Raw genomic sequence first — 13,007 nt, 5'->3', positions numbered from 1 at the left:
AAGAATAACAAGGGTTCGTTGTTTTTCACCTGCATACACCATGGGGGCCAGTTTTATGGGTAGAGGAAAGTGAGCTGTTTTAGTGGACCACCGACACTTGTTAAACTAGTGGTGAAGTTTTCCACGCGAAGCACGCGAATGTTGAAAATTGAATGGTCACCAACATCTGGGATGTCATGACGATTTAATGGCAGTCACCTTAAACACGCGTGTACATGCGTACACCCCGCTCAGTGGAATCAAATTGGGAGCCCAGAGCGCAACTGGTATATAATTGCAAACAATTTCTGCCTAAAGTTGTATTTATTTATTTGATTGGCGTATTACGCTGTACCGTACTCAAGAATATTTCCCTTATACGACGGCGGCCAGCATTATGGTGGGAGGAAACCGGGAAGAGCTCCGGGGGAAACCCACGATCATCCGCAGGTTGCTGATAGACCTTCCCACTAACGACCGGAGAGGAAGCCAACATGAACTGGACTTGAACTCACAGCGACCGCATTGGTGAGGGGCTCCTGGGCTATTGCGATTTTATCTTTTAGTAGGCCTACACATGATAACACATTTTACACAAACTGTCAAAATGATGATCTCTAAAACTGGTTTTTGTGCTATTTCGCATGCAACTTGCATAAACTTCAAATTCATAACAAGCGGAGATTCATTGTGTTATGTTTTATCTTATATCTCACTTAATTGTATATATTGCTGAGGCCGAGTGGTAAAGCTACCTGCTTTTCAGTGGCTAGGACATTTGAATTGCGAGTTCAAACCCAGTTCGTATTTGTAAATTGTAAATTGACAGAGAATTTGTAAATTGTTGCGTTTTCTTTGCTTTGCCGGGCTTAATGGCAATAAGCAACCGACGACGCTCGTGTGGTTGTTTGGGCACTGTAGCATTCATCGGAGTTAAGACCACGTGCTATCCACCAGCATGGTGTGTATACCTGTACGTCACACTTGGGAACCTTCGGTGGTTTACCCCATGCAACTGGAGGATTTCGCAGCAAACTGCGGATGGTTGTGCGTTTCCCACGAGATCTGCCTGGTTTTCACCCACCTTACTGCTGGCCTCCGTCGTCTAAGTACAATATTTTTAAATACAGCGTAAAAAATGAATCAAATAAATAAACCCCAAGCATTCATTCATTCATTTTAGTGTTTAGTGTTTTGGTCTACCCACAAAGAAACATGTGGTTTTTCTATTTCTCAATTTCTTTGCTCTTCAAAACAATGGGCATGCGATCATGCAGGGCCGCGTGCTCCTACACTAAACAGGGGAATCATTGTTTATGTAAACTCTAACATGTTTGTAAATCCAGAATTTGCGCAAACATTGCAATCTTCTAAAGGCAAAGAAAAAAATTGACCATAGCTTAGTGATGTCGTGCAATCACATAAATGTTTCACGTCCACTATGTTCCTCCTTAATGTATCGCATGTAGTTACTGTTCAATCAGGGGTTAAAAAGAACAGTAGGAAATTTCGCCTTTTAGTAGATTCACTGAATGTCACTGTTCTTAGTGACAAAAAGTTAAAAATTCATGAGGATAATAATTTTTCCAAGCACCGATTATTTAGGATGAATATTTCTGCTTCCGCATTCGGTGTGCTGTATGTTTTTTTTTTTACACCTGGATAAAGTTTGACGTTCACTTGCAGATGTATGGTACTATCTCGAAGGCTGTGTTTAGTTTCTTTACACTATGAACCTACCAGCCGTAGTTTTCGTAGCTTTACATGCAGTTTGTCACATCAAACAATATAATTTACCAGTACGTGTTCATAGCCTAGATAAATACATCTGATTCAATGGTTCATTTTGACCAGTGCTGTGATTGAAAATGATTCTTGGTCTGTATTTAGGTCTTACTAATAATATAAGAACCGAAGTAATAGGATCTCGTCATTTTACTTTTCAAACTGAGAAATAAGCGAGAAAATTAACCGTTCCAGCTAAACTGGACGTTTAAGTACGGTTTAAAAGCAGCTGGTTCAAATGCAGTTCTTGATTAGTATTGGCTCATTCACAAGGAGTTAGAACGTACCATAATCTATAAGTATGTTTTGGGTCATAAGCCTTTACAGACATGTCAAAATGAAGAGCCGTTACATGATTTATGTATAAGAAAACACATTTTATAAAACCTAACAAAACTCACATTTTGTGAAACATCATTGCCAAATTCATTTCTCAAAGGGTTTATTATCCATACTATTCAACAGTTTTCATAAATTTCAAATTCAGAGCATGTACCACGGAATTTGTTGTCACTTATACTGCATTTAATTTAAAACCATATGTTTATCCTCCATTACTAAAAGTATCGTGGGATATAGGCCTATATGTAATAAACGAAAATAACACATATACGAAAGTAATCGCCACTAAGAAACTAAATAACCGGAGCTCCGTGTGCGAGCACTTAATTAATTATTGCATCTAATTTGCATATTTATTTACATATGAAAATAAAGAAACGAAAGCAGTCAATAAACATATAGCTACCCACACGCACATGATCAATAACGTCACCACGAAGGACATGCTTATCTAAGACGTCTGTGCTGCAGTTATATGGCACAATCTCAGGATATTGCCGCTGGCCTCAAGTGGCTTGGCCTCCCATCCCACCTCTCACAACCCACACTCATCCCCCCCCCCCGCTCTAAGCAAGCCCCACCCATCCATAAAGCTTGGTGTCCCCCTCTCTCCCCCAGGGCCTTGACCACACTTCAACCTACGTCAGTCTGACATATCATTTTATTCATCAATCAAATCTGTCTTTTCAGCAGCACGAAAGATCAAAATCTGGTGTCAACTAATTTACGTCTTAATAAGAGCGTGTCACTTGACGTGGAATTTTTTTGTGATGAAATGTCCGGTAAATCCAAAATCAAGAAGTTTCAGTAAGAGGCCATTTGGTTAAAACGTAATGTTACATGTTAAGGTTCATATCGGATTATTTACGTTGACCAACAACGTTTACTGTGTTCAATCTGCTAAAGTTGTACGTACAAGCGTAATGTTCATATGTGTAGATATATTTTGAATGAAATACTTATAGCTATATCTATAGAAATTAAACATCTGCTTTGTAAACGTATATATCGAGTTCAATTCCAATTCTAATCGAATCCAAAAACTTCAAGTTGGCACATCATGGGAGTAGTGTCGTGTGTGGCGTGTTCGGCATGGCCTTCAGCGAGGCAGCAACTGGTTAGAAAACTGGTTACCGGAGGGCTGGTTAGAAATATTTTCTTCTCCGTGGGGGGCGAGTAAAAACGCCATTCGGAAATAAAATGTTTGGGAAAATAAGGGGGAATGCGAAATTACGCTTCTCACTGTGCATTTTCTTTAAAAACCTCGTTATTGCATTAAGTTTATGCATCAATTTCACACTACAAAATGCCACGTGGATTATGCATGCAGGAACGAAAAGTCATGTTTTCACAGATTTTACGGTCATAGATTTCTATTCTAACTCACTGGAAATGATTAAATTAATTTAACGAGTCTCTTAGCGCCAAGGCCTAATCTGAATCTGGTAAAAGGTAATAAATAGTGAAAACCTTAAATGTCACTGTAAAAGAATGACATTTTTTGTGTACACTTGTGTAAACGCAGTATCCACCACAGAAAGGTATTGCCCCAGAATCAAGGACGACTGGTTTTGGTTAGCTTGTGCATCCAATAAGGAAGCAAGTCATCGGAACCCGTTCTTTCCCCGTTACTTTGCATATTCAGATAATACGCGCTAGAACGTATTCTGGCATCCACTTTCTGGCGATCGAGTATGAGCAATTTGTGTTGTTTCGTCGGGACTTCAACATTTTAGGATCATATCGCGGCCGTGTCTCATTGTAGCAGATCAGTCCAAGCAGTGTTACCTTACTAGAACGCCATGCCGAAGACACAAGACATCATCTCGCCCATGACGTCACATTATACTGGCAACGGGTCGATCATTACTTGGTTCATGAATTCCCCTTATGCTGAGCGCAAACCGAGGTAGTAATGATCTTTAAAATTTAACATAGATTCTGTTGTCTGAGTATAGCTACAATGTAATTCTAGTATGGCAGCAGATTAATCTGTTAAGTATAGCACAAATATTCTATTAAATCAACATGAAGATTGTATTATAATTGGAATAACAGGATAGTATGTTGAATACGACACAGTATTATGTTATAATAACAGAATATTTTCTAGCTTCACGCAGCCAACAGATTTTGTAACCGCTTGTTGTTTTCAATGCAGTCTACCGATCCTAAAGTCCTCTAGGTATGATTCTTAGCCAAGGTGTCCGCTTCTAAGATTAACCAAACGAAATGTTGCTCCATACCATATGGTACAAGAGGGCCAACGTTATGTCAGGTACTTAGCGACCTGAAGGCGGTGGTTTTCTCCTGACAATTCGGTTTCTCTCGACCGTAATTATGACCACTATTGTATAAGTAAAAAATTCTCGTCTACAGTGTTTTAAACACCAGAATAAATTAAATCAAGGGTACAAGGACATGCATAGATAATGTCTTCTTCAGCGAAGTACTATTATACTCTACGTAAATAAATACTTATTGGTTTGTTTTGATGTTTCACTTGTGCAGTCTAAACGAGGGTTATGCTCATGTCACCGTGGTAGGACGATGAGGTGGGTTTGCATGTTCAGGTTCCAGCCATTGACGGGACCACCCGAGAGCTTACACAACCAGACTGTAAACAATCGACATGCTTCGTGGGGTGATTGATGTAGTTTAGCCATCAGTGCCACATCGAAGACTGAAGGCGTCCATGAGGGGCCCTACCAAACCTCGGGGGACCGAACATTCCCTGCACTTGTAGGAATCAATCAAAACCCGGACTTAGAAGAATGCCTGGAATGTCAATGGAGCAGTCAGGATAATTATTGAGGAATGTGGAGCTGTGAAATACGACTGTCAGCTCAGCTCTCTGGCAAACATCAACGAAGCGTATTCTAGTCTTGATACAGGAAACAAACAAACGGCATCATCCTGTTGAACTGAAAACATGGACGATCTACAAACACACCAACTCTGCTGATTAATCGTGGGAATCAGTGCAAAGTATGTGCATATAAACCCACGGAGAGCCTATATATGGCGCATAGGTTAGAGAAAGCTAGGTCCACTGGAGTAGTATTCGCTACTTTATGCCAGTCGGAATTGTGTATTTGCCGATAAGGAATGTTAGTGGGCGGGGTTGGGAGTTAGGTTAATAGAATTATTGGCCTTTCATCATGCAAGATCACATAAAACGCAGACAAAGTTTCTTCGCAATGGAAATATTACATCATCGTACATAGGCCGATCTGTTGTAAGCGTTGCACGAGATGGCGAACCTAAGTGTACTTGGCCAATTTGTTTCTCCATGTACATGTATAGGCTGTTCCCGTGAAGAATCACCTTATGTGCTCAATAATTTCAAACAAAAATCGCAGAGTCCTGAATATAATCCTGAGACAAAGACAGCTTATCCAATGAAAAAGAAGCCCTATACTTTTTTAATAACATCTAATTTCTCTATTTATATACCATGCTCTAACAAGTTCTTGCGAATTCGCATCCTATACAAATGAAAAGGTTTCCATTCTATATTGGTTTATGAACTTGAAAGTTGCGACAACCAAAAATATAATCAAAATAATCAAGATGGCTGTCAAAATAGCACAAGCCTAGCGATCTGGGATCATAAATCTCAAGACAGGTGAAGGTCACGCATAACAGGCTTACACGTCACTTCTGCATATCATAAGCTATAATCAACCAAGAGGAATTTCACAGTTTGTCTGACGCAACGTTTCAGTGCAGATCCTTATGATGCCTTCCATTTGGCTCATCACTAACTTCTAGATGCTAATTAGAGAAGTTCAGTTGTCCTCCAGGAACACCGATTACAGTAAAATTGTTCACATGTAGCCCACCTTGTCCTCATATGCCCTCACCCAACTTGTAACAATAATTAATGTAGAAACAAGCAAACCTGGGCCGTCTAGTTTGATTTACATAGTTGCAAAACATGTCGATTTAATGACAATTTTAAAACTAAAGGGAATCTTTTAACAAATCATCTTGGGAGGATTGTGTCAACACACTCCGATATGTACACTATACTCCGGTGATCATACTTCGGTCTTGATTGTTTGAAACGGTGAGTCTTGAATCTAAAACAGAAGTACACAAGTAGTTGAAGCGTTAAATGTAGATGATGACGAACTACCAGTTTTGCATCTCGTACTAAAGGAAAAGTCAATATAAAAATAAGGTGAGAATCGGGAGAAAGATTAATGAAAACCGTAATTTTTTTTCAAATTTTCTTTCTTTTATTTATAGATTAAATTCAGTCGATGTTGATAATCGCAAATGTGGGCAAAACGCAACTTTCTGTACACCATTATTTTCAGGTCTAAATAAACTCCTTGTGAACATTATTTCTGTACACCTAAAAGCAAATTTGACATTAAATGCGTACTTTAGGGCCAGAGAAAAGTGGGTACCTTTGGCGTCATGGGCGACCTTCATTATTACTGTCAGCAATAAGGCCCATCTTACAATAAAAGCATTGCAGCTGAAAAATGTCCAAGACTTAAAAGCATTTTCAGATACAGCTTTCATTTTTCTCTTTTCCATTGCTGGTAAACTAAAATTGTCCTTGACAATAAACATGTGTTTCTTCCTTGTGCCAGTGATTGTGTATACGACGTCTCAAGTTTTGTAGCATTTGTTTTCACGCAGATTAAAGGTTTCCACCTGGGTTAAAAATTTCCATCTGGATGAAAATGTTGGAAATAGGAAAGGTTTCCTCCCAGGTGAAAACCTTTCCACCCAGGAAAAACCTTTCCATCCATACATGTAAGTGAAAACCTTTCCACCAATGCAGGTGAAACCTTTTCAACCATGCCGGCGAAAAACCTTTCCACCCAGAAAAAACTTTTACCAACGTTTACCAATTTACCAATGAAATGAACAAATCAACAGTCTCAGCATGATTTAGGACTAATTACTGACTGAATGTACAATTAGTTTCATAGCAAATAACATATATAGGGATACTATATGGGAATATTTTTGTTTTCTCTCCGTGAAGCGTTTCTCTTTCATCTTCAATTCACAGACTCAAAAGCTCTGAACGAATACAAAGCTTCTTGTGTAGGTGGAAACCGTTTCACTCATGTGGAATTCTTTTCACCAAGATACATGTATGTGGAAACTTTATCCCCCAGCTACTTACAGGTGGAAACCTTTTCACCCAGCTATATACAGATGCAGGTGGAAACCTTTTCACCCAGCTACTTGCAGGTGGAAACCTTTTCACCCAGTTATATACATATGTAGGTGGAAACCTATTCGCCCAGCTACATGCAGGTGAAAACCTTTTCACCCAGCTACATGTCGGTGGAAACCTTTTTACCCAGTTATATATACATGCAGGTGGAAACCTTTTCACCCAGACATGTGTAGATGGAAACCTTTTCACCCAGGTACACGTAGGTGGAAACCCTTTCACCCAGCTGTAGATACATGCGGGTGGGAACTTTTCACCCATACAGATACATATAGGTGGAAACATTTTTACCCAGGTGGAAACCTTTTCGCTCACTTGAAAACCTATGAAAAAGTTACAAAACTAAACAAAAGGGAGGAAAAAACCCAATTTTTTTCTGAGATCGATCTGCCACTTTGGAATGAGCGTGTCTCACGTATAGTATAAATTTAAGGACTGTGGAGGGTGAAGCTTACATGTAGATACATTATACTGTCCAATGGTAGTACAAACAGCTAATATTAGAGTACGTGAATATTATCTTCCGTCCTGATTCGCTGTGTGTATTATTTTTATTCATAGACATATGATCTTTAGGTGTATGACTGTACACGGTCTGTATAGGATTATTCCACTATTATCTCTTCCTGCGACAAAGTCTTTTTTAGATATGTATTATTATTTTTTTTAGCAATGTACGTTGACACTAATTATTTCGCACTTCACTAATGAACCCACACAGCCTATTGTTTAGACCTACTACAATATTCATTTTGTCCACTGTCTCGCTTCAGAGACCTGTTGCTGTGGGTAAACTTGACTTGACACTTGTCTATATGTCATATTCTGTTACTAAGCTGACTGACACCACACAACTGGGCCAATCAGAGCTTCCCACCACAGGCAACATCACTAACCCCACGCTTTTCCACGTAAACTTTACCGGGGCTATTTTTTTTTGTTTTTTCTTTCTTTTTTTTGCGGATCAAGTTCCGGTTGGTATCGTGGCGTCCACGAGCCTTGGACTGGGCAGGTATGAATATTGTCAACTGTAATTGTCTCCACGTGACGCATGTGGTGGTCACATAGGCGTAATGCTGTCGTCTCACTATCGTCTTCAGGTAGTTTTATTGCCGGTGTCAGGGCGGAACACACACAGCGGGTATTAAGTGTGCGCTGTGAGGCGCGGCGAGGCTCTGTCAGATATCATCAGCGTTCAGCCTGATCACTTCCATCGCGCTACTATTACCGCGTTTTCGTATTGTCTTACCCCGATCTAATGTTCGCCATTTGTCCGGCACGCTCTTGTGGCACCAATATACCATACAGGAAAGGCCAAAATACAAACGGGTGTTTGAAAAGGTCCAGAGTCACATCATGCTGAAAACACTTTTTCCGCGGCGTCAGTTGAACCAGTTCCATAATACACCCGTCGCAAAACGTAGTCAAAACAATTTCAGAAAACAATTAGGCGTAGAAAACAAAATCCTAATGTCTTTTCAGAACTAGAATCACTTCAAACGTTAAAATAAAGCCGTGTTGGAAAAGTACTGCAAATATCGTGTTCGTTTCATCGTTGTGTTTGCTGTATCTGGTTTTAGTTAATTACCCATTCCTCTTATGCAAGAAGATCAAACACTATTTAACTTCTACAGCGAAGCTCTGCACTGTTTTGTATACATCACATTCTCGACTAAGCAGAATTACTTTGTGCCAAGACTACATCGCTGGGTATGGCGGGTTGTGAACTTTATTTCACCTTGCAGATCTTTAAATGTGCAATGAGGTCATGTATTCGAACCTATAATTGGGAGCGAGATGTATAGTACGCGAAATGGGAGTTCAACACCGGCTGTGGACATGTGGCGAACTTTTAAACTTAGTGTTTGTATATAGGGGACTCCACGACAATAAACGATCTAGGACGCTACGTTCGTCGAAAATCACGTTTGATGAAATCACGTTCGTCGAAAATCACTTTCTCCGAAAATCACGTTCGTTGTCTCTGTGACATAGTAGGTTTATCAATGGCTGGCAAACTTGACAGGTCTGTAGTTTACTAAACACTCGGGTTTCCATTAAACTAAATGTCATCGCATAAATGAAAAGTTGTGGTGTTAAACGAGTAGATCTACAACCAATCAACAAATCAATCACTCAGTCGAGTCCACCATTAGTCATTACACTATTATTGTCACCGCTTTTCTGTTATAAACAAAAATTTTATTTAGTTATTTTAGATGTACCATTTCTTTTTCTGCAAAAGAGCAACTGCTGGTAAATACTGAAGTGTGGGGATACATGTATGATATATTCATCATGCATGCTCATTTATTTATTTATTTATTTATTTGATTCGTGTTTGACGCCCTACTCAAGAATATTTCACTTATACGACGGCGGCCAGCATTATTGTGGGAGGCAACCCTGGGGAAACCCATGACCATCCGGCCTCAGGTTTCTGGCAGACCTTCCCAATGTCCAATCGGAGAGGAATATGTAAAAAAAACAACAACAACATAATCTCCTTTCATGTTGTTGAAGCAAAGTGAGATATATTACGTCAGTACGAATGCATACTCTCCAGTTCAATCACTGGTCTTGTCATATACATTTCAGATAGCAAGTTTTTTTGAGAAGAAACCTTCTAGATTCTTCCGCATTTTGGAGGAGGGAAGGCTTGAATGTTCCTTCTTGAAGCCAGGCCACTTGTCCTCCACCACTGCGCATTGTATACGAGTCTGAACTTCAGATACATGCAGGAAGAAAAGTTAGTCAGCCGGTATTCCTTCACCCAAAAATTGATCGCCAATTAAGAATCGCACTAGTAAGCAATGTTCCAATATAGCGTTAAACAATAATCATCTAAATAAGTTTATAAATATCTCAGACATCTAGCCTTCAACCAATGAAATCGTGTTCCAGTTCCACTACATGTGCACGCATTAATTGTGGCTTTACGTCACATTATTTGTCTAATGACACATGTAACCTATTTAAATGAGATGTGAAATGTTCGTGGGCGTTATCAACTCAAGTGTATACATGTATCAGTTATTAAGCAACTGGCAGGTCCCACACAGAATTACAAGAAATTAATGATAGCTCTTAATTGACGGGCCGTGGTAAAAGCGTTATTACTCTGTATACTGAGACCTCTGTTTCATTCATGTAAAAAAGAAATGACGCGATTGGTCGTTTCGAGTAATCATCTTTCAAAATATAAGAGGAGATAATCAAGTTGGTTGTGACCTTTAGCTGCCAGACGGCGTGTCAGCGCCATACAAAATGTCTGCCGAAACATTGTCTCCAGAATAAAAAGTTAGCCTCGTTTGCTTTTCCAGAATTACTTCCGAATTGGTTTCGTCCAAGTTTTTCTTAAATGATTTTTCGCAAGATTAAAATACCTTTTTAATACGGGACCGGTAGATCCAGGATCAATCCTTGATCGAGTCACACCTAAGACTTTAAAAGAGGAAGTTGTAACTTCCTCGCTTGGCGTTCAGCATGAAGGGGATAGTGCAACGACTGGTTGACCCGTATCAGTATAATGGCTCGGGCGGGGCGGCTTATTTGCCTTCGGTAAGCCGTCTCAGTGGAGCAGCACTAAATTAAAGAGCGGTGGAAATCCGACCTGCAACAAGGAGGCACATTACACGTACATGCACCCTAATGATTCCTTCGTCGTCACATGACTGAAAAATTGTTGAGTACGCCGTTAAACCCCAAATAGGCACGCACGCACCTCTTAAATAATGTCTTGAGAAAGCCAACTCTTCTTAACGAGCCTAAGAGCCATTGAAGGTTCTAAGAAGGCTGATCAGAATGCTAAATTTACTATTTGTGACTTTTGTAGTTATGGGTTATGACAGTGAAGCAACTAGCCATACATCACTCGAAATCATTTCCTCTCAAGTTTTCCTCCAGCATATAACATCTATACAGGTAAAAGCAAAGGATCATGACTGACTCGCACTCATGACTGACTCGCACTCCATGGTTAACTATTGATGCAGGCATTTAAAATAAGTTTAGGCTTACCTCCACATCTTCAGCCTAGGGTACTTTGCCATCTGCCATTTCGTCTGTAGGGGGAATCTAGACCCACCCGAGCATGTCCTGGCCGCAGGGTTGTTGATCCTATGTAGGCGGGGTCGTGTGCCATCTAACCATCACTTGCACAGACGTCAGAATACTGAATTTTTGGTGTCTCGTCTAAGTAAGAATAGGCCATTAAAAACCCATATAAAATTAATTGCCTTCAAAATTATTTTGCCAGAGGGGGCAATAATTACGATATTAATGCGATCATAACTGTTTACAGTCCTTCGCAACCTGGGATTAATATCTCTATTAAACTATTTTGAGTTGCAGACTATGTAACTGTGTTTGTTTACGTGTTTTGAGATTACGACCTGATTTCTTGACTTCTGAAAATAAAACGTATATCTTTACATATGGATCTGGAATGCTATACTTAGCTGATGTTTAAATGCCAACGGCTGCTGCACACATTGGCAGCAACGTGCTTTTAACGAAATTATTTCAATGAAACGCAATTTAGCCAGAGATTAACACCGCCTGGCAAACACAGTCAAGAGATATACACGGCGGAGTCACGTGGCATTCTCTTTCTCTCGTCTGCTCCTCTGGAAATTGGCGCTATAGTCCGTTCTTCTCAGTGGCATCTAGCATGGTGGTCTCCTAGCCATGTATCGTCAATCGACGACGTCTGGCCAATAATAAAGGGTTTATTCCGTGTGTACGAAACGACAAATGTGGGCAAATCGTTTGTTTGTGTGGTATTCAAGGAGTGCTTCTTAAAGCAGTTCTCCTGGCCGCCGCAACACGATGATTGTATTGTGTGCCAACGACTCGCTAGTAAACGGGGCCATGATAACCACAAAAGTTAGCCTGGTTTACCTGCTATCCTGCCAGGGCTTAGTTCTTGTAATACCTTCAATAAAACCTGTAAATAGCATGTCATGTCCAGATGAACAATGCCGAGTTCTCTGTTCTATGCCGTGTCTCTCTCTGGATTGGTCACGCTGAGTTTGAATGGACTTTGTCATCATGGCTTGTAGTGGTTACATGGTAAAATGTGGATAGGCCAACTGACACCAAACAGGCCCATCTTATTCATCTTTCAGAAATAACGACATTTCTAATTTAATGGCAGTTTATCCATTGATATGTGTTCTTTTGATTGGTGTTTAAAACTGTTCTTAAGAAATCCAACATTTTTACCTAGTTTATGTATGGCGGACACCTTAGTAGTTAAAACATTAAAAAATTCAGTTCAGCGACTTACATTATTAATAGTCCATAAATCATAATAGTCCATCAAGTTTACCATGAATACAATCAAAACCTCTGACTTCATTTACCTCATTTCAATCATCATCATCAGTAGAATTCTGAAAAAAAGGAAAATAAAAGGCATTTCAAGATAGATAGATACGATTTGTTTCCCGTTGATTTGAATTGTAATCCCCATATAAAAAAATTATAAATGTGAGATCTCCATGCGCGTTTTAAAACTAAATCTCTTGCACATTCAAGTTCAAGAAGAACACCGATTAAAACAACAACAACACTATAACATACACACATGCATAAATCACGTTACCTGGCAACTCTATTCCACGGAATGATTTGCGCCAAGGCCATAAGATGTGTTTCTGGATTCAGGCAGATTTAATCAACAGTGGTCAAT

This window comes from Liolophura sinensis, chromosome 8, assembly GCF_032854445.1.
Source record: "Liolophura sinensis isolate JHLJ2023 chromosome 8, CUHK_Ljap_v2, whole genome shotgun sequence".
Taxonomy (NCBI): Eukaryota; Metazoa; Mollusca; class Polyplacophora; order Chitonida; family Chitonidae; genus Liolophura; species Liolophura sinensis.
The sequence above is the reverse complement of the archived record's forward strand: the minus strand, read 5'-3'. Positions refer to the sequence as shown.